Source organism: Staurois parvus, unplaced genomic scaffold (genome assembly GCF_062004578.1).
Source record: "Staurois parvus isolate SC_StPar_1 unplaced genomic scaffold, SC_StPar_1.0 ptg000059l, whole genome shotgun sequence".
NCBI lineage: Eukaryota > Metazoa > Chordata > Amphibia > Anura > Ranidae > Staurois > Staurois parvus.
Window position 1 is genome coordinate 145977 of NW_028317855.1, and position 22336 is coordinate 168312.

Sequence of the window (22336 nt, forward strand, 5' to 3'; positions counted from 1 at the left end):
TGCTGAATAATAATAGGCTGAATTCGCAAAATTAACACACCAGGACAAAGACTTATTTAAATAAAAAAATGACAGTGATTTTCAGAGTCCAATAAGAATTTTAAATTTTATTCACATGGCTAATTTAATAATCCTTATGTTTGTGTTAAAGCTTTGTAAATTTAGCCTATAGACTGTTTAAAACACCCTTTGGTCAGGTCTGTATTGTGCACCTGTTTGAAGAGGAAAAAAAAATTGTCAGTGGACTTTGGGCTTGTGTCAATGAGCAAATTTTGTATCCTTTAGAGATCATTCAGAATACATCCACAAGTGCATTTTACTGGTAGATGACCCCCTGCTGACCTGCATTTGACTTGCTTCAATCTGCTATTGCATTCCATTAGATTTGTATGGGGAAAAAGGCAGTTGTGAATAAAACAAAATGTATCAATGCAGGCCTTAGAAAACTGAAACATTTTCTACTAGTCAGTGATAATGGTGATGATAACACTGTATTTTGTTTTTCCGTACAAGTTCAAACAAATGGTAAACAGATATGAAAACAGTGTAGATATGACCGTCTACTGTGTTTTTTTTTTTTTTTCCCAGGCTACTTTCTGTATACTTTTTTATATACTTTTTTTAGTAAACTGAATGCGAACAGAGAATTTATCTAAATTACCAAAATAAAGTAGATGACTCTTAAAAGTTTGATGGTTTCCACAATATTTTGTAACCTGGTGACATTTGGCAGATTCTCTCATGCTGCTTGGTATGCCATTACGCATACCTATAAGAGGGTCACAGTCACTGCAGACACATGCAGCCATGGCCAAAAATATTGGCACCCCTGCATTTCTTTCAGATAATGCACCACTTCACCCAGAAAATTGTTGCAATTACAAATATTTAGGCATTCTCATGTTTCTTTTGTTTGTATTGGTATGACACAAAAAAGTGGAGAAACAAAAAGCCAAATCTGACACATTCCACACAAAACTAAAAATGGGATGGACAAAATTATTGGCACCCTTAATTTAATATTTGATAGCACACCCTTTTGGAAAAAACAACTGATATCAATCACTTCTGGTAATAATCAATTATTTCACCAACTGCTCAAGGTCTCTCAGATTGGAAGGGTTCCTTTTTACAACTGCTGTTTTGAGATCTCTCTAGAGGTGCTCTGTGGGATTGAGATCTGGAGCTGGCCTGTTCAATACATTCCAGCACTTTGTCTTAAACCATTTCTGGGTGCTTTTTGATGTGTGCTTTGGGTCATTGTCTTGTTGTAAGACCCATGACCTTTACCGGAGATTCAACTTTCTGACTGTGAGCCCTACAATGAACCCCAGAATTCTTTGATTGTCTTCAGATTTCATAATGCCATGTACACGGTCAAGGCATCCAGTGCCTGAAGCAACAAAGCAACCCCAGAACATCAGTGAACCGCCACCATGTTTGACTGTAGGGACTGTATTCTTTTTTTTGAAGGCCTCATTGCTTTTTCTGAAAACAGTAGAATGAAGGGCTTTACCAAAAAGCTGTAATTTTGTTTGGCTTCCTCAAGTACATTTTGGCAAACTCCAATGTGGCTTTTTTTGTATGTCAGCAGTGGTGTCCTCCTGGGTCTCCTACCATAGCGTTTCTTTTCATTCAGATGGTGACGTATAGTGCAAGCTGACATGGTTGTACTCTGTGCCTGACGGTCAGCTTGAATTTGTCTGGAAGTTGATCAAGGTTTTTGTCCACCATTTGAACAATCCTTCGATGCAATCTGTGATCAATCTTTCTCTTCCGTCCACATCCAGGGAGATTAGCTACAATGCCATGGGCTGTAAACTTCTTGAGAGTGTTGTGCACAGTAGACACAGGATCGCTGGAGATGGGCTTGTAACCTTGAGATTGTCCATGCTTTTCTGAAAATTCTCAGACAATTTTTCACCATTTTAACTGGTTGATGGTGTGGTTTCTATATTGTCAGCACCTGTTAGTTAATACAGGTGAGTTTAATTTAATTTAATTTAATTTGAGTTTAATTGAGGTTCCTGTAGTGTATTCTAAAAGGTGTAAGATTAGGCTTTTGTATAGCACTGAGAAAATACACTCACCGGACACTTTATTAGGTACACCTATTCAATTGCTTGGTAACACAAATTGCTAATCAGCCAATCACATGGCAGCAACTAGATGTGGTGAAGACAACTTGCTGAAGTTTAAACCGAGCATGAGAATGGGGGGGAAAAAGGGGGATTTAAGTGACATTGAACGTGGCATGGTTGTTGGTGCCAGATGGGCTGGTCTGAGTATTTCAAAAACTGCTGATCCACTGGGATTTTCACGCACAACCATCTCTATGGTTTACAGAGAGTGGTCCGAAAAAGAGAAAATAACCAGTGAACGACAGTTGTATGGTTGAAAATGCCTTGGTGATGTCAGAGGAGAATGGTCATACTGGTTAGAGATAATAGAAAGGCAACAGTAACTCAAATAACCACTCGTTACAACCAAGGTATGCAGAATAGCATCTCTGAACATACAACATGTCGAACCTTGAAACAGATTACAGCAGCAGAAGACCACACCGGGTGGCACACCTGTCAGTTAAGAACAGGAAACGGAGGCTACAATTCGCACAGGCTCACTAAAAGTGGACAATAGAAGACTGGAAAAATGTCTGGTTTGATGAGTCTCAATTTCAGCTGCGAGATTCAGATGGTAGGGTCAGAATTTGGTGTAAAGAACATGAAAACATTGATCCATCTTGCCTTGCATCAATGGTCCATGGATGTGCAGCCGACACTGTTGTCTTAAAATTATTATTATTATTATACAATATTTATAAAGCACCAATAGTTCGCTCAGCGCTGTACATTACAGAGGGGGACAGAACATGTGACAGAACAATACCAATACAATGCAAAACATGAGGGGATTGAGGGCCCTGCTCTTTCGAGCTTACAATCTAGGAGGGAGGGGATGGTGGCACAGGAGGAGATAGCTGTAGGGGATGGAGTGGTAGGAAGAGTGGAGGAGGTTGGCAAGTTAGCAGGGGGTGGGGTAGGCTTCCCTGAAGAGATGGGTTTTCAGGGTGCGCCTAAAGGAGAGGAGAGTGGGTGATAATCTGATGGGTTGGGGCAGGGAGTTCCAGAGGATGGGTGACACCCTGGAGAAGTCCTGGAGGCAGGCATGGGAGGAGGAGACCAGGGAACTAGAGAGAAGGAGGTCTTGTGAGGAGCGGAGTGTGCGTGCTGGGCGGTACTTGGATATTAGGTCAGTGATGTAGTTCGGGGCAGTATGGTGGACAGCTTTGTACGTCAGCGTTAGGATTTTGAATTTGATCCGTTGCGCAATCGGAAGCCAGTGGAGGGATTGGCAGAGGGGGGTGGCGGAGACAGAGCGGTTGGAAAGGTGAATGAGTCTGGCAGCCGTATTCAGGATCGACTGAAGCGGGGATAGCCAGCGGCGAGGCAGGCCAGTGAGGAGGGAGTTGCAGTAGTTGAGTCGTGATATGATGAGGGAGTGGATGAGCTGTTTAGTGGTTTCTGGGGTTAGGAACGTGCGTATTTTGGCGATGTTGCGGAGGTGGAGTCTGCACGAGTTTGTTAAAGATTGGACTAGCGTTGTTCGATGTGATAGAGACATGTTACATTAGATATTACAACAGTTCTTTTGCCAATGTTGTCTTCTAATAATAGTGAAGTCCACACAGGAGCAGTTCATAAGACAAATCTGTTGTCTTATATCAATGATGGAGGACATATCACCAGTGTATATATATATATATATATATATATATATATATATATATACTTTTCCCGCAGCAAATAACAGTTCTTTTCCAGAGAGATGCATTTATTCACATCTGCAGCAACTGTTTGATGCGATCATGTCAATATGGACCAAAATCTCAGAGTAATGTTACCAACACTTTGTTGAATCTATGCCATGAAAAATTAAGGCAGTTCTGAAGGCAAAAGGGTGTCCAACCCAGTACTAGTAAGGTGTACCTAATAAAGTGGCCGGTGAGTGTATTTACCTAATGGCCACCTACCTTATTTTCTTTTTATGTATTTTTATGAAGAAAACGTTTCTATTGAAGGGTTTTACTCACTTGGAATTTCCTCTGTAATTGAGATATTGCAAATTATCTTATAGATTCTCATCTCTTGTTCTAATCCACTATTTAAAGAAAAAAAAAAAGAAAAGAGAGAAACTGCTCGATTATCATGTTGCCTGGTGATTTCATGCTTTTAATGTTTACAATGACTTTGTTGACTTCTTCACAAGAAGGACATTTCACTGCTGCATTCTGACTCTTTTGACCATGGACTTTGAATGCCCCTATGTTTAGCTTCTATCTCTCTGTAACCTCTGCGTTATTTAGGACCTTTTTAAATGTATTCTTTCCTATATGCAAGGTTACCATATTGATTTTAAATGGTTAAACCATCCTTTGCTCAACATGGAAACCCTTTATTAATGCATGAATCCACTTGCAGATATTCCTTGTTGCCTGTTCTCCCATTCCTGCTTTTTCTTCTCAGCTTTCTTCTCACTTTTGCTACAGCTAATAATTTCTATTATATATTTTTGCATGTGGTCTATGAACCCCTCCAATATACTCTCACCAGCCACTTTATTAGGTACACCTGCTCAATTGCTTGCTAACACAAATAGCTAATCAGTCAATTACATGGCAGCAGCTCAATGCATTTAGGCATGTAGATGTGGTGAAGATGACTTGCTAAAGCTCAAACCGAGCATCAGAGTGGGGAAGAAAGAGGATTTAAATGACTTTGAACGTGACATAATTGTTGGTGCCGGATGGGCTGGTTTGAATATTTCAAAAACCACTGATCTACTGGGATTTTCACGCACAACCATCTCTAGGGTTTACAGAGAGTGGTCCAAAAAAGAGAAAATATCCAGTGATCGGCAGTTGTGTGGACGAAAATCCCTTGTTGATGTCAGAGAAGAATTGGCAGACTGGTTTCTGCGATATTCAGATAGTAGGGTCAGAATTTGGTGTAAACGGCATGAAAGGATAGATTCAAACTGCCTTGTGCCAATGGTTCAGGCTGGTGGTGGTGGTGTAATGGTGTGGGGGATATTTTCTTGGCACTAGCAAGGTGTACTTAATTAAGTGGCCGGTGAGTGTATTTTCAACTACAATAGTTAAACTTTTGGGTATATAGTTGCTGGCGAAACCCCTTGACCATTTTTAAATATGGGTACCACATTTGTTTGTTTGTTCTAGAGCAGCCTTTCTTGATCCTTTTTCAGTGAAAAAACCCTTGAAACAATTTCCATTTCTCAGGGAACCCCTGGTAAAAATGCTTGTGTACATGTTTAAACGGCATGATCAACAAATTATAGACATAGTTAATCTGGAGGGGAAAGAGACACTAGTTCGTCTAGTTCAGGGGTCTGCAACCTTTAAGACATAAAGAGCCACTTGGACCCGTTTCCGAGAGGGAAAAAAAGACTGGGAGCCGCAAAACCATTGCAACATTTAAAACAAATCCGACACTGCATATATTGCAAAAAGCGCTCTGGTCATGAAGGGGGTTTAAGGGCCCAGTAAGCAAAGGGTTAATCAGGGCCACAATGTATCGTCATAATCACAATCATAGCCTTAGGTCAGTGGTGGGCAACCTTTTTTTTCAACTGAGCCAAATCTCGCCAAAACCACGATTGAAATTTATTTTGAGAGCCACATTTTTAAAACTGAAATACATCCCCCATATAGTAATTCATCCCCCATATAGTAATTCATCCCCCCATAGTAATTCATCCCCCATAGTAATTCATCCCCCATATTAAGTCCCCAAGTCCCCTCTGTGTCAATTCACTTACCTTTGCTCCGCGCGTTCCTCTCGCCGTGTTCCCGCGCCGTTCAGGTGTAGCATGAAAATCTGTCTCCTATGAGGATCTGTCCCCCTCGACGTATCTGCGCATGTGCTAGTTTCAGGCATTAGCAGCCGATCGGCGATCTCCGGCACATGCGCAGATACGTCGAGGGGGACAGATCCTCATAAGGGACAGATTTTCATGCTACACCGGTCTTCAGGGCGGACTGTGAGAGGAGCCTAGCGGGAGCCTAGCTCCGCAGGCCGGATTAAAAGGTCAGCCGGGCCGTAGTTTGCCCATTGCTGCCCTTTTGCCTGTCACCTGGTGGGCAGTGTGCTCCGGAGCCACAGCCAAGGTGAAAAAGAGCCGCATGCGGCTCTGGAGCCGCGGGTTGCCGACACCCGGTCTAGTTCAACTAAAAAAATAAACACTACACACAAAAATAGAAAACCTCTATAATACACTATCCTATACCCACAGTAGATCCAGAGGAAGGCAAAAAACCCAATTAAGCCTGATCCAAGGCCTTTTTGTTAAAACAATATACTCAGCTGGTCAGAACCAGCTCTTGAGAGAGTCTATTCAACATTTTCACAGTTCTTCCTGGGAAGAAGCCTTTCCGTATTTGGAGATTAAATCTCTTTTCTTCTAGACATAAAGAATGCCCGTGTCCTCTGTGATGACCTCAAAAGAGAAGTATAGAATTTTTTTTTTTTTTTTAAATCATACTTACCTAGGTGGATGCAGCATCGGTCCTCTGCCGGCTCGACGTGTGAGATCTCAGCGATCACATGACCGCTGATCGCTGCATTCTAACCGCCACTGTGAGCAGAGGGCAGTGACTGTCAGTCACCACTGTCTGCTCTGCCCTTCCCCACCCCTCGCACACTGGAGTGCTGGGTTGTGGAGGGGTAGGGAGTGGCTGGCTCAGGCTCTCAGCGAATCTCTGAGGCTGAGCCAGGTGCTGCTCCAGGCTGTGGGGTGGATCTCGACTTTAATGTCAGGATCTTTCCTCAGCCTGGACTGACTGAGTGACGTCAGGCCGCTGTCAGCTGAAAATGTGTCACAGGAGTACAGAACGAACTGCACTCCTGTGATCCACAGGAAAAGTAAAGCCAAAAGAGCTTTGGCTGTACTTCACCTTTAAGGCGACTAACTCTACACTGAGTTCACTATATGGGCCACTTATGTATTTATACATGCTGATCATATCCCCCCTTAATCTGCTCTTGTCAAGAGAAAATCAATTCAGTTCCTCTAATCTTTCCTCATAGCTGAGCTCCTCCATGCCTTTTATCAGTTTGGTTGCCCTTCTCTGCACTTTCTTCAGTTTTGGGCTCCAGTTCACGAAAAAGGATATTGGGGAACTGAACTGCATATTCAGATTAGGTTTTAATAATTTGTAAAGGGGGATCTCTCTCTCTCTCTCTCTCTCTCTCTCTCTCTCTCTCTCTCTCTGGAGTCTGTACCTCTTTTAATACAAGAGAGGATTTTACTTGCTTTGGAAACCACATCTTGGCATTGCATGCCATTATTAACCAGTTGCCGACCGCAGATAGCCGAATGATGGCTACACTGCGGCCGGCCAGTTCTGGGACGGCATCATATGACGTCCTCCCAGAACGCGCTCTCCCGTGTGCCCCCCGGCAATCTCCGTGATACGGATACAGCTGATCACGTGATGTGGTAAAAGGCCAATCACAGCGGCCTTTTACCACGTGATCAGCCGTGTCCAATGACACGCTGATCACAGGGAAATGCAATTACCGGTTCTTGGCTGCACTTTCCTCATGCTGTCAGGGAGGAAAGTACTGCCGAGAACCGGCAGTTGTTAGAGCAGGGATCAGCACCGACCATCAGAGCACTGATGATCAGTGCCCTGATGATCGTTACCCACCTGTGCCCAACAGTGCCACACACCTGTGCCCAGCAGTACCATCCAGAAGTGCCACCTACCTGTGCCCAGCAGTGCCACCCACCTGTGCCCACCCACCAGTGCAGCCCAGCAGTGCTGCCAGTCAGTGCCCAGCAGCTGTGCCAGTCATTGCCTAACAGTGCCGCCAGTCAATACTTAGCAGTGCTGCCAGTCAGTGCCCAGCAGTGATGCCAGTCAGTGCCACCTATCAGTGCTTTCTATCAGTACCCATCATCAGTGCCACCTATCACTGCCACCTATCAGTGCCGCCTATCCATGCCACCTCATTAGTGCTGCCTATCAGTGCCCATCAGTGCTGCCTCATCAACGCACATAAGTGAAGGAGAAAAATTACCTGTTTGCAAAATGTTATTATAGAAACACAGAAACTTTTTTTTCCCAATTTTTTGCACTTTTTTTGTTTATAGCGCAAAAAGTAAAACGCCTAGCGATGAGTAAATACCACCAAAAGAAAGCTCTATTTGTGAGAAAAAATTTATAAAAATTTTCATATGGGTACAATCTTGTATAACCGCGCAATTGTCAATCAAAGTGCGACAGTGCTGAAAGCTCAAAATTGGCTTGGTAAAGAAGGGGGGTATAAGTGCCCGGTAAGCAAGTGGTTAAGCTTAGAATCTATCAGAACACCCAGATCCTTCTCCATTGACTCACCCATTTGCACTCCCTCTAGTATGTAAGATGCGTGCATGTTTTTAGCCCCCAAGTGCTTAACTTTACATTTATCAATATTAAATTTAATTTGCCACATAGTTGCCCAATTAAACAGTGCATTGAGGTCAGCTTGGAAGTCAGAGACATCCTGTAAATACATTATTCCACTGTATAGCTTGGTATCATCTGCAAAGACAGAAATTGTGCTTTTAATCCCAGACCTTATATAATTTATAACTATATTAAAAAAGTAAGGGTCCCAAACGCTGAACCTTGGGGTACACCACGGACAACCTTAGACCATTCAGAGTATGAATCATTAACTACTATTCTCTAAATTCGGTCTTTTAGCCAATTTTCTACCCATTTACCATCTGATTTTTCCAAGCCTGTAGACTTTACCTTGCACATTAGCTGTGTTTGGGGAACTGAGTCACGTGATTTTGCAAACTCCATGTATACCATGTCCACAGCCACCCCTCTGTCCAAGGTTTTGCCCACCTTCTCATAAAAATAAATCCGATTTGTCTGACAATTTCTGTCTTTCATGAATCCATGCTAACTTTTGCTTAAAATGTTTTTTTTCTAGCAAAAACTCGTCTATGTGGTCCTTTATTAAACTCCTCAGTATCTTCTGAACTATAAAAGTTAAATTAACATGGTTACTTGGTAAAGACTTTGAATCTTTTTTAAATATAGACACCACGTTGGCCTTACACCAATCCAGTGGTACTATGCCAGTTATTAAAGAGTCCCCGAAGATTAGAAACAAAGGCTTTGAAATGCCATCCGGTCCAGGTGCCTTATTCATCTTTTATTCTGTCTAAATTTTTCTGTATCAAATCAATTTTGAGACATTGTGGATCATTTGGGGCTGTGCTAATATCACCCCCATTATGGACATGAGCTCCCCTATGCTCATTTGCATACACAGATCTGAAGAAGGTATTTAACCTCTTTCTGTCCGCCCATTCTACATAGACGGCGGAAGGGGAGCAGTGCTGATGCGGGCTAACGTTCCTGTACGTCAGACCACATTGATGGCTCCTGCACGGCTCACAGATAGCACACCCCGGAGCTTGGTGATCGGATCACATTACTGTTGTTTTTATGCAATTATGTGATGTGTTACCATGTGACTGCTGTGTCCAATCACAGCATTCGCATAGTAAACAATGAAACTGAAAGTAAAGATCACTTCTCTCTGCTCAAATTGTGAGAGCAGAGAGAAACGATCCTGCAGTGTGTGAGTATACAGCAGCATGTCGTTCTGCTTGTACACTAACACACTGCAGTGCCAGCCACCCCAGTGCCCCAGGTTAGTGCCCCTGTTTTCCTGATCACTGCCCCACAACATCAATAATAAATAATGCAGGGAGGCCCTGTCATGTGTTTCAGTGCACACAAAAACACCCCCATTCACCATACCAGTGTCCTGATTGCCGCCATACCAGTGTCCTGATTTCCGCCATACCAGCGTCCTGATTGCCGCCATACCAGCGTCCTGATTGCCGCCATACCAGCGTCCTGATTGCCGCCATACCAGCGTCCTGATTGCCGCCATACCAGCGTCCTGATTGCCGCCATACCAGCGTCCTGATTGCCGCCATACCAGCGTCCTGATTGCCGCCATACCAGCGTCCTGATTGCCGCCATACCAGCGTCCTGATTGCCGCCATACCAGCGTCCTGATTGCCGCCATACCAGCGTCCTGATTGCCGCCATACCAGCGTCCTGATTGCCGCCATACCAGCGTCCTGATTGCCGCCATACCAGCGTCCTGATTGCCGCCATACCAGCGTCCTGATTGCCGCCATACCAGCGTCCTGATTACAGCCATATCCCATGCACAATTTGATCTCCACCATACCCTTTACTAGCATATTGATCAACCCCATACCCATTACAGTGTCCTGGCTACTGCCATAGCAGCATCCTGATCACCGCCATACCTTATGCTAATATCCTGATCACCGCCATACCCCATGCTAATATCCTGATCACCGCCATACCCCATACCAGCGTCCTGATCACTGCCATATGCTATACCAGCGTACAGCATTTTAGGATCTCAACTGATCAATTTTCAACTAAGTTTCCCATAGTTTGTAGGCTCTATAGCTTTCACACAGACTAAATAATATAAATTGTTTTGGGTTATTTTTACCCCAAAAATTAAACAATACATTTTGGCCTAAATTTATGAAGAAAATTGATCTGTCTGCAAAATGTTATAACACAAAAGAAGCAAAAATATTTTTTTTTCAAAATTTTCAGTATTTTTTTTCATTTATGTAGCAAAACATTAAAAACCTAGTGGTGATTAAATGCCACCAAAAGAAAGCTCTATCTGTGTCAAAAAAGGATACAAATTTCATATGGGTACAGTGACAGTAATTGTCACCCAAAGTGTGATAGTGCTGAAAGCTGAAAATTGGCCTGGACTGGAAGGGGGTGAAAGTGTCCAGACTTGAAGTGGTTAATAAATTTGCTGTCTTTGCCCCCAGTCACCCACTTCAGGTTATTTTTTAAAGGGCCTACATGCTCAGACCTGACCTTTTTACTATCAAAATATGTGAAGAATTTTTTTGGGGTTTGTCATACTCTCGTTACCAATTGCAAAAACATAAAGATTGTGGCATACATCTACTCCCTCTTTGTCTTATACACCAAAATTATTTAATAATACCATTATTTAATATATACAGTGGGTATAGAAAAGAATTGCCCCTCTTTTAAAATAATCAAATGTTGCTGATTTGTAGCCTAAAATGAAGACACACTGTTTTTGTTTCATCCAGCTGTATTTTATTTATAACATCCAAGTGAAAGATATAACACCAACATGTCAGACGTTTTTGTTTTCCCCCACCACCCTGCCTATGTACCTCCCATCTCCCCCCCCCTTCTAACCCCTCATTTCCTCTGCTCTACATTTTCCTATTCATTCCTGGAGATCCTGATCCCTATAAAAGAAAAAGTATAACCATGTTATTCTATATTAGTCCTCCATAAACTCTGTAATTTTGACTTTTTAAATTCCACCCATTTGTTCCATCTTATATGGTGACTCTCCATCTTATCTTCGTTCATATGGTAAAGTTCCTCCAATTTACATATTTGATCCACCCTGTCAACCCAATCTCTTATTTTCGGCGCCTCCTGTCTCCTACAGAAGTTGGGTATCAATCCCTTTGCTGCATTCAAATAATACAGTAAACCAGTTTTTTTTATATTTTTTGACTGAAAGCTTGGTACTATGAAAAAGGCAAGTCTCTGGGTCTATTAGAATCAACCTTTGTAATTTTCTGAATCAAGCTTACTATTTTCCCCCAATACTCTTGTATTTTAGGACCACCATATGTGATACATTGTGCCTCTGCCTCCACATCCATGCCAACATAAAGGTGAATTATCTCCACTCAATCTATGTGCCACATTCGGTGTAATATACCATCTTGCCAAACATTTATAATTCTTTTCTACCTCCTGCATATTTATTTTGCATGAATTAATCAATACATTTTCCTCTGTTGTTCCACATCTATTATTACTCCTATATCCCTTTCCCATTTTTCTATATATGGAAGCCTTATAGCTGTGTTTATTTCAGTGAGAATCTTATATATTTTGAAAGTTTCGTGTTTCCTATCTCCTCGTGTATCTAATAAACACTCAAAAGGGTCACAATCCTCTCTTGTTCTTAAAGGCTTTGGAAGCTTCCCTATAAAATGTTTCAATTGAAAATAATGCCACTCATCCATTCTCATGAAAACTTCTCCCTTTTTTTTCAATTCCTTCCTCCCCCACCATTATATCCCTTAGTTGTGCATCTTCTTTCTTAAGCCACTTCCCTGTGATACCTTCATTACCCGGGGGGAAAAAACTCTGTGGACCCTAAGGGCATTAACAATTTAATTAAATTCCCACCCCATCTGTTTGTGTAAAACATCCCAAACTCTTAAAACATTTAATGTGAACAAACTTGTGCTATCTGCTAATCCTCGGTATTGTGGCGGTAACCATACAATTCTACTTAAATTGGTATTACTTAGTATATTTTCTACATATGCTTGTAGAGATTCCCTCCTCATTTCCATCTCTCCCCCCAATGCATTCATATATATCCTGAATTTAGGTACTAATAGTTCTTTATATTTTTTATAATATCTCACTGTATATCCATCTGGACCTGGACTTTTCCCAGCTGTAGTACTTTTTAGTGCTAGTTGTATTTCTTTCTGCGTTATTGCTAATTTGAGGGATTTTAATTGTTCCTTGCTTATTTTCGGTAATCCTGCATTTTTTAAGTATGTCCGTCTTTTTTCTATTTTTGCTGCTCCATCTTTATTTATAGAGCTATGGGGAGTAATATTATATAAATCGTTATAGTATTCTTTAAACACTTTAGCGATATCTTTAGTTGAATACACTAATTCTCCTTTGGGGGTCTCTTATTTTCTCTATGTAACTCCTGGTTTTTTGTTTTCTCTGAGCCCTCATTAAATACTATCCTGGCCTGTCTCCCCATCCATATCTCTCACTTATCATTTTATTAAATACTCTTCTCTTAACTTCTTCCAGAAAATTATGTAATTCTCTTTTATTTATTACCCTCTGCATAATTTCTTTTGTTACTCTATATTTATGTGTCTTCTCTAGCTCACAGAGTTCCCCGAGAAGAGCATTCATTTTTTCTCTTCTTTCCCTCTTCTTCTTTGCTCCAATTGCTATCAGGATTCCTCTAATATAGACCTTATGAGCCTCCCACACCGTTGCTACAGACACATCCCCTGAATCATTTTCTTAAAAAAATTGCTCTATTTCTTTTTTATTTCTTTGATCCGTCTCTTGATCCTGGAGAAGTGTATCATTTAACCTCCATACTTTTCCCCCTTTCAGCTCCGTTCCCCATAATAATTGTGACAGGAGCATGATCTGATATTGACATCACTTCTATTATTACTTTGACCAAAGCCTCAATTAGTACATGTTCCAGCAATATATAGCCCAATCTTGAATACATCTCATGTGCATGGGAGTAAAACGTATAGTCTCTGTCCTTCATATGCTCAATTCTCCATATATCTACAAGTTGGCATTGGAATATCCTTTTTTTCCAAGAATCTCAAAGACCCAATTTCCTCTCTCTGCACAGGAGACATCATATCTATTTGAGGGTCCATACAGAAATTGAAATCTCTTGCCACAATTAGACTACCTTTTTTGAAATCCATTAATTTTTTCAGAGTGTTTTTTAGGAATATCTCCCGTCTCTTATTCAGGCAATAAATATTTGCTAATGTACAATCCATTTCTTGTAGTTTTCCCTTCAGAAACAGAAATCTCCCTTCAGGATCTACCAATCTGTCTTCCGACTTAAACCTTACATTTTTCGCAAAACCTTTTGCCATTCCCTTAGCTCTTATAATTGGGGAATCGGCATAGAACCACAATGGATAATATCTAAAATTTTATTTCACATTTGTTTCTCTCCCCACATGTGTCTCCTGTAAGAAAGCCACTGAAGAGAATCTATGCTGAATCTCTATAAATATCCTGAATCTCTTTCCAGGGCTATTCAATCCATTAACATAAGTCACGAAGTGTATCTCTTCCATTCTTCCCTTATTCTCCTATCCTCTCCTCCATCTCCTCTCTCCTCCTTTCTTGTCCATGTCTTCCCCTTCGTTCTCTAGGACTTCTCCAACCTAATATATCTCCTTCTATATCGCAGAGTCTTTTTTTCACAAAAGTCACTATAATCTTCAGGGGATCTCAGCCTTTCCGACCTTCCATCTTTCCACCTGACTAGGCATGCTGGGAAACCCCAATTATTTCAAACTTTTTTCTCTCTCATATGATTTAGCAATGGTTTTTAGTGTGCTTCTCCTTGCCAATGTTTCTGGGAAAGTATCAGGAAAAATTTGTATAACTGTTCCTTCAAATTTTATTTCAGTAAAGTCCTGCAACCTTTTCCATATCCGATCCCTATCTCCAATGTCCTGAAATTTATCAATCACATTTCTGGGACTTTTTACTGGAATTCCCTTTGGCTGTTTGACCCTGTATACTCTATCCATATTTAAATGGTCTGTCACTGATTTTCCCATTATTGGATAGCAAATCTTTTCCATTTTCCCCAATAAGTCCTCTTCCTCCTCTTTTTCTTTTGATAGGCCTCGAAACCTCAGATTATTCCTTCTTTTGCGATTCTCCTGGTCCTCCATTTTGAATAATGATTCTCTCTGTTCTATCGCCTTTCTTCTACTTGCATTTCCAGCTTCTTAATTTGTTGTATATATTTTCCTCTGTTCTTTTCTCTATTTCTTCCATTCGAGTTAATATATGACCCAAATCGCTTCGGAGATTCCCAATTTCCTTCTTCACTACCATCTCCATTTTTGCAAACATTTCTACCAGATCGTTTTTTAAGAGAGTATGAGCTGAGGGCCTTTCCTAGGACTTGGTATGAGTTTGCTGTATAGGATTTGGCATGGATTTGCTATATAGGACTTGATGCGAGTCTATTTTATAGGACTTAGTGTGAATTTGCTGTATAGGACTTGATGCGAGTCTGCTGTATAGGACTTGGCTTGGGTCTGCTGTAATGGACTTGGTGTGAGTCTGCTGTTTTATGGCTTGACGTGGGTCTGCTGTATAGGACTTGGTGCAAGTCTGCTGTATAGAACTTGGTGCGAGTCTGCTGTATAGGATTTGGTATGCATCTGCTGCATAGGACTTGGTGCAAGTCGGCTGTTTAGGACTTGGTATGGATCTGCTGTATAGGACTTGGGGTGGATCTACAGCACAGGGCCCGGCGTGTCTCCACTCATAGAATATTATTTAAAAATTCCACCTCTCTGACAAGACTGTACACACACAGAGCAAGTCCGAGCCGAGGGCTCCCTCTTGGGGCACAGCACCGCGGCTGGCTTGCACCGTGTGTACGTATCAATCTTCAACGTGCCTTCCTATATGTGCCAACATGAAAGCAGGGTGGAATTGCTGGGTATCAAGTGCTAGACTTTGATAAGCCAACAACAGTTATTGAGGCACAGTTTACACAAAAATGTCCAGCATGCTGAAAAATGTCTGTAAGATGCATTTGGCAAATACTATGGAGGGTTTCGCAAACAGACTTGTGTGTGTTTTGTCACAACAAATGGGAGACATGCCATATCCAGGGGCTGGCCCTGGATCTCTAGGCTCCGGTCCCACTGCTGCTACCCATTTCTAACCTCTGTCCTCTGCCAGCAGATCCTCCGATGCTCAGGCAGTATCCGGGGCAGCTGCAGGTCCTTCCATGCTCTCTGGGTCCTCGTCTCTCTCCTTCCTCCGCCACCTCCCTTTTCACACTAGCTCCGCACCAATGCTCTGTTCCGGAAGACGCCCAGACCTCGAGCTCTCTCAATCAGGACCAAGGTAGGCTTTCACTGGATTAGGGCATCGATCACTCATGCTGGCAGGCTGGCATCTGGAGCCTCACAGCCATGCTGCTACAGCGCCATGCTGCTACAGCGTCATGCTGCAGCTCCTCCCCCTCCCGCCAAAAAGGATGTGTTTAGCGTTTTGTTGAACCACCTTTTACATTACAGCCTTTAGTCTGTTGGGATATGTCTCTTCTAACTTTGCACATCTAGAATTTGCAATATTTGCCTACTCTTCTTTGCAGAACTGCTCAAGTTCAGGTAAATTTGATGTTACGGTTTGTGGACTGAAGTCATTCCACATATTTTCAATGGGGTTTAAGTCTGGGCTCGGACTAGGCCATGCAAGGACATTCGCCATTTTCTCTTTCAATCACTGTGTGGTAATTTTATGCTGTGTGCTTTGGGTCATTCTCATGTTTGGAAGGTAATCCTTCTTCCCATTGACAGTTTTCTGGCAGAGGACAGCAGATTTTCCTCAAGAATTTGGCGGTATTTTGCCCCATTTATCTTTCCTTTTATCGTGACAAGTGCTCCAGTCCCTGCTGCGGATAAACATCCTCATAACAGGATATTATCACCTCCATGCTTTACTGTAGGAATGGTGTTATTTGGACGGTGAGCTGTATTAGATTTCCGCCAGATACATTGTTTAGTGTTGAGGCCAAATAATTAAATTTTAGTCTCATCTGACCATAACACCTTTTTCCATGTGGCCTCAGTTGTGAGTGCATGTGGCCTTTCTTGAGGAGTGGCTTTTTTTCTTGCAGCCCTTCTATACAAGTCACATTTGTGGAGAATTTGTAATCTCACATGCACACAATGACCACTCTGTCATAAATTCCTGCAATTTCTTCAGAGTTGCTGTAAGCCTCTTGGTAGTCTCTCTGACCAGTTTCCTTCTGGCTCTTTAATCCAGTTTGGAGCAATGTCCTGATCCAGAGAGATCTGTGTTGTACCAAATACTTTCCACTTCTTAGTAATGGACTTCACTATGCTAATAGGCATTGATAAAGCCTTTGAACCTTTTTGTATCCATCGCCTGACTTGTGTCTGTGCACAATTTTATCCCATAGATTTTTTGACAGTGCCATGCAACCCATAGTTGATTGTTTGCTTCAGTTGCACTACCGGGATCTAAATGCTCTAGGAAAGCTCTTTTCATTCTGAGCTAATCAAAATGACTACAGCGGATCATTTGTAGGAGGGGGGGGGGTTATCCTTTTTCCAATTCTGTGTTTGACTTTTTGTTTAATTTTTTTTCGGACATGTTGGTGTTATAGCTTTCATTTGGATGTTATAAGTGTCACTGAGAAAATACAGCTAGATCAAATATAAATTGTCTATCTTCATTCCAGGCTAACAAAATGTGATTATTTTTGAGGGTGATTCTTTTCTATACCCACTGTAATAATAATTGCTAGAAAAGAGATGTAAACCGTCAAAATTGTAGTGTCCCTTTACATTGGTCAGAAATAGAAAAATTATTACATTGATGTTAAAGCCCATCGCTGGTCAAAACTCACTCAACCATTCAGTATTTCAGCTGTATCGGAGTAGCGCAATTATTAAATTTCTACTATGTGCCTATTTTTTCGGCAACAACGTTTCATTAGTTCTACAGTACAGAATACAGACTGCTTAATCATTATAATTGGGTTATATGCAGCTACCTTCAGGTAATTGGACGCTGTCATAAAAGCTGCTGGGACATCCTTTATATAAACCTTCCTACTCCTAGAAAGCCTCCTTTTTTGCTTGTCCTTAGGTGATGGAATTTTCACTCTACTCATTGAAGCTTACCTGATTTTAGTCCACAATGATATTCTATTTTCCTGATTCTATTCCACAATGATTCTCCTATCAAGATTCCTGCTACACCATAGCCACTGTCTTTTCATTCAGCTTTCAAATCAACTGACTCCTCAGCAATGCCTTGGGGACTTACTGTGGTTGTACACCTTGTCTCTCTTTGGAGACAGGATTTCAAACTGGCAACATGCTGTGGTTCTCTTTCTGTTGTGGCACATTACAAGTGACTTTCACAATACCTAGGTTGCTAGGGCCTACAGGTGCTTGACATAAAGGCATTCCCCCTCCCTTTCTGCTTTCATTTTGGTGGAGGGAAGAAAACAACAATCCCTGAGGTTTGAAAATGCTGATTTGCACTTTTTTACTGATTTTTCACCTGAGCTGCAAAAACGTTGCATATCCTTTGTTGATGTATGCAAAGGGCTCAGGGAAAGGAGTCTTCAATACAGTATATTGTACCCCAGCAAGCTTCAGGTTCAATATAAGGGCACCAATCACTATTTTGATACCCCTGCTTCTGTGGTGGACTGGTTGGACTCCCTTTTCTGCTTGAAAGTCTACAAGTGTGCCTATTGCTTTCCTTTCTCCAAGGATGTGGTCGGTGAGATGTTCTCCTTTTTATCCCCCCTCTCATTTTGCTATGCGGCCTTGGTTCACAGACGGAAGTAACAAGGTTGGTCCTACATTCCGCTGGAGAGGGGCGGGTTCCCTTCCTCCCACCATTGCCATGTGCTCCAATGTTTCACATGTTTAGGGCCGAGTTGAATTGTTGGCTGAAGAAACAGGGATGTTCATTTTTATTTAGTTTTGATTTTTTCTTCCATTTTGTTTGAGAGGAAATCTCTGAGTGTGAAGAACTGTCCCTTTGTGATAAATTTTGCCCTTTCCATTCTGGTTTTATTACCTTGTTAAGTGGCCTTCCCATTCTACTTTTTTTTAAAACTGTATATGTTTAGTAGCTGTTATGTAGACAGGTATTCTGCAGTTTGCTTGGGTAATGGGGACTTGTAGCCTTTCACTTATCCAGATTTCATACTGTGCTGATTACTGCTGTATTGTACTGTAGAGTTTTGGGTGTGGGTGGAGAACCAGGTGCCAGACTGTCTGGTGGAGGGGGCAGGGCTCTGCCAGCATGTACTGTATAAGTTGAGTTGTGTTCAATAAAGCAATGCATTCATTCACCCTACATGAAAAAGTTCCAGCTCGTGATTTGGGATATTGGGGAAGGATTGTCTTCGAGCTTTAATACCTGCCTTGGCAGAGCGCTGGAAGACTTGCAGGAAAAGTGGACCATTGGCTGAGACTACGCATCGCTCCGCAAGAGGACACCCAGGTGGAATGGTTCCGCCACAACTGATTGGCAGTGTTGGGATCTTTCCTCATTGCGGAGAAAGTTCAAACCACCAACCAGGACCCCATCGTTTTCACGGTGACGTCCCTGCTCGGTCAGATGGATGTACAGGACCTCCGGAAGCCAGCTCTCCAAAGCCTGCTTGTCACTCGGGGAGGTATCGCTGGCTCCCAGACCAGAGAGGAACTGTTTGCCGAGTTTATGGCCCTGGACCAAGCAGATGCACACCCCGCTTCACCTGATGTGCACTCCGCTACGCTTGAAGCGAACACCGCTCTGCCAGAAGCGAACTCGGGAGGAGTTGGAGGAACAGAGCAGCTCATCGGCCCTTGAAAGGCCAGGCCCACTTAGCAGCGTACGGAGACCCCTATACCATTCAGATTTACATAAAGAGGTGGAGTGGCATTTGGCTCTGTTTGGCAGCGCTCCCACCCCCGAACAGATTTCCAAGGCCCTGGATGATGCCACCCAACTGCGGCTTAGTCACTCCCAGTCATCAACCGAGGGCTCAGTCTGGAAGGGAATTACCTTCCATCTTCTCCAGACTGCAACCGGACCAAAGAAAATTCCCTACGCTGCTTTTAAAACTTTCTCGAAGGCGGATGGGGACATTGACAGCTTTCTTCAGGACTTTGAAAGGTTGTGCACCATCCATGGTGTGGCAGCTCAAGACCGGGTCCCCATTTTGAGCAGCAAGCTAACCGTTCGGGCTGCAGACGCATACAGGACTGTACCCGACAGCTACTGCTTGGATTACGATTATGTTAAGGAACACTTGCTGGCCTGCATATCCCAGGGGCATACTGCTTAAAGTTCCGGGCACTCAAGAAGAAACCCCAGTATACCTTCACTGAATGGGTACATCAGTTACAACACGCTCCCCGCTGCTGGGTCCGAGGGTGTCAGATCACCAAGCTGGAGGAACTGTTGCAAACTGGAGCAGTTTTACAATGGACTTCCGGGGGATGTTAGACATTGGGTCCAGGACAGACACCCCCTAAGCTTAGCCGACGCTAGTCGCTGGGCAGATGAGTACCTGGACAACAGGAGGCTAACCGAGCCCACAATTTCCCTGCACCTCGTCCACAACCAGTGGTACCCACTCCGGTCGCCCGAGAATGCCTCGGACCACCCACACTTCCGACCCAAAGCAGTCTGGCCCACGCTGTTATGGCTGCAACCAAACAGGGCACATCCGCATTCATTTCCCCTGGAATCCACCAAGGCCCCAGACCAGCCAACCCCCACGGGGCACTTCCAACTGACCCACCACTCTGTATGGCCGAGCCTCTGCCTACTCCCTACAGGACAACCCCAATGACATCGCCTCTTCATGGAGGAATTTTACATCCGAGGATGAGGACATCTGGGTCTTTCACAAGGCTAACTCTCTCCAGGCTACCACCCTGGACAATCGCTGACATCACCAACAGGTTGCCCAAATTAACGGCCGTCGGGGCCAAGGCTTACAGGACACTGGGGCCACACTCACCCTAGTCCAACCCCAACTGGTACCAGACTGGGCCAAGACTGTACGGTCTGTGGCTGTACAGGTAGCGGGAGGCCATGTCTACCGGATTCCTACCGCAAGGGTTCATCTGGAGTGGGGGCCGGGGTCAGGGACGTTGAAATTGGAGTAATGCAGAACTTGCCAGCTGAGCTTCTCCTTGGAAATGATCTGGGAGTCCTGGTCTCCACTTTTGGCACCGAGACCCCTGCCGAAGCTCATCCGGTTACCACTCGCCACCAGACTAGAAAGCACTCTGCCGCTCCACCTGCCGAGGCTCCGGTAAGAGTCGAATTCCCATCTCCTAAGCTTATCCCTGCCCTGACCTGGGTTTCCCCACTGATTTCGCTAAAAAAACAGCCAGTGACCGGACCTTAAACCCCTATAGATGGAGGGCTGGAAGTGATCCTGGGGGATTGGGAGATGTGAGGTATGAGAGGGACCAGGTCAAGTTCCATGGGGGAGCGGGGTTGGGCGCTGCCCAAATACCTCACCGGCAGATGGTAGTACGGAGGAAGTACCGAGGCGTGATCTCCTCTAGATTGCGCATGATATTCCCCTTGTTGGGCATATGGACAACGGACGGACCCTGCATCGCTTAACCCAGAGTTTCTTCTGGCCAGGAGTATCGGGGGACGTTCGGGACTACTGTCAGTCTTGTGAGGTCTGCTAGGAAGTAGGGAAGCAGGGAAGACAGGCCCAGGGCCACTCTGAGGCCCCTACCCATAGTCGGGGAACCTTTCAGCCGTATTGCCGTGGACCTAGTGGGGCCCCTGAAACGGCCTATTCCCACGGGCAAGAAGTATATCTTGATTATTGTTGACAACATACGGTATCCGGAGGCCGTGGCTCTGAGAGATGTGCAGGCAGAAACAGTTGCTCAAGCCCTGCTTTACTTGGGTAGTATTTCCTTGGGAGATCCTGACAGACCAAGGCATGCAATTCACGGCCCAGCTTACCTAACTACTTTGGAAGTTGTGTGGGAGCAGACCGCTGTACAGCTCTCCCTACCACCTCCAGACCAATGGGCTCTGCAAATGGTTTAACGGTACGCTGAAGCAGCTCCTCCGATTGTTCACCATGTCCCATAAGGACTGGGAGTGGCATCTCCCCCACCTCTTGTTCGCCTACCGAGAGGTACCGCAGGAGTCCACTTGGTTCTCCCTTCAAGCTGCTGTATGGCCAGAGGGTTCAGGGACCCCTGGATCTCCTACGCGAACACTGGGAGGGAGCAGCGGCAGAGGAGGGGACCTCGGTGGCCTATGTGCTGGAGCTCAGGGAGAGGCTACAACGGTTGACGACCCTAGTATGGGACAACCTGGAGGCCGTCCAGAACCGATAGAAATGCTGGTACGACCGGTCTACCAGAAACCAAACGTTTCGCTTAGGACAGAAAGTGTTGGCCTTGAAGCCAGTCAGGCATGACAAAATACAAGCTGCCTGGCAGGCCCGTACCAAGTGGTGGAGCAACTCTGTGATACCACGTACATTGTAGCTCGCTGTTCGGATAGAAGGATTTGGTGAACCTTCCATGTGAATATGCTGAAACCATTCATCGAACAACTGGAAGAGAGTGTAGCTGCTATTTGAGCTCCGGCTACCGATGAATCAGAAACGCTTCTTCTTCCGTGGCTGTCGGAGGACGGACTGTCCCAGCTGAGTGTAGCGGATGTAGATATCAGCACACGGCTGCTTCCTGAGGCCCAGGAACAGGCCCGCCAAATGCACCAAGAGCGCCTAGGGCCGTTCTCGTCCCTGCCCGTGTACACCATCACAACTGCCCACCGGGTAGACACACAGGGTCAGGCCTCCCGGAA

At 43.9% G+C, this 22336-nt stretch overlaps 1 protein-coding gene across 4 annotated transcripts in view; it reads left to right on the forward strand.

Annotated features, from left to right (window-relative positions):
* Positions 1 to 22336, forward strand: part of ARID4B (AT-rich interaction domain 4B) — an 851761-nt gene that overhangs the window by 129292 nt on the left and 700133 nt on the right. The window lies entirely within an intron of this gene.